We start from the raw sequence: 1146 nt of genomic DNA, 5'->3' as shown, positions 1-1146 counted from the left end.
GAAAATTTGTAAAATAAATATTTACAAAATACCAAATTTTTAGTCTCTTTAACTGAACTTGTTTTTAACAAAACTGAAATTCCTTCTAAAAACGAGCCAAATCTAGTGTTGCCAATAGATTTTTTTGAAATTAGGTTGGCAATACTTACTTATACTTGATCGTGTAAGTTGACTGCCAAATCAGCCGTTTGAATTTGATAGTCAATGTTGCCAACTTACATTTAATGCAATTTTTTTAAATAATTGCAATCCCCAAAAAAAGTAAAATAAGGTGATTTTTCCCAAAAAAGAAAGTTTCTCGTTCAAAAACGCGCAATCAATAGATTTTTTCACCCAGTACCATGCTTCAAATGACAAGTGACATTTAATTTGACAGTCACGTTGCCAACTTAATTCTAGGGGAAAAACGCACTGTGAGATTGAGCAGTAATTCCAGTGTGTTATGGCGTGCAGCGAGGTGCCCGTGGGCCCCCCGACCTCCCCCTCGAATCCTGGCAAGAGTGGCATAACGACAAAAACTCGAAACACTTCTTTGGCTCTGAAAAAAATATATTTTAATTTGGTTTAATTGCAAAAATGTGTTGAATAACAAACTTGAAAGCTCGAACGATTCGTTTGTAGAGCGCTTCAGCGATTTGGTTCCTAGTATTTGGATTGTTGTAAGGCAGCGAGATGAAAAACTGATTTTCTATGTAAATATAATGTTGAGCTTTGTTAATTGTGTCAATATAGGCCTCGTGAATGCTTTGCTCGACTGTATCCGGTTCTAAAAAACCACAAGACCATGTACTAACACTGCGAAGGACCTGCACACAACATAAACGAGACCTAGGGGGCGCCACAAACACACATACTCCATTTCATTGAAATTGGCGTAACAGTAGGCCATGATTGTGTAAACTGCGCTTTAAATGTGAAAGAGGCTTTACTTATTAAGGAACTAAATTTGACACTAAAAAAGTGAGGTTAAAATTGACTAAAAAATTACCAAATTAGATTGAAATTTATATCATTTTAGCGTGTCTCGATTGATTTAGTTCGTTTTTTGAACCAAAGACTCCTTTATTTTGCAGAATATTGTCAAAACATGTTTCAACACAACAAAAATAAATCTAAATTGATGTTATTTCGTTTGTTTCATTCGAT

General features: G+C 34.8%; 1 protein-coding gene across 3 annotated transcripts in view; it reads left to right on the top strand.

Moving 5' to 3' along the window:
• The window catches only part of LOC123004610 (phospholipase D1), a 113086-nt gene that overhangs the window by 95077 nt on the left and 16863 nt on the right, over window positions 1-1146 (top strand). The window lies entirely within an intron of this gene.

Source organism: Tribolium madens, unplaced genomic scaffold (assembly GCF_015345945.1).
Source record: "Tribolium madens isolate multiple individuals breed KSU strain unplaced genomic scaffold, Tmad_KSU_1.1 Scaffold_20;HRSCAF=117;Tcas5.2_LG4, whole genome shotgun sequence".
NCBI lineage: Eukaryota > Metazoa > Arthropoda > Insecta > Coleoptera > Tenebrionidae > Tribolium > Tribolium madens.
Note: the sequence above shows the minus strand (reverse complement) of the source record. Positions and strands in the feature narration are given on the sequence as shown.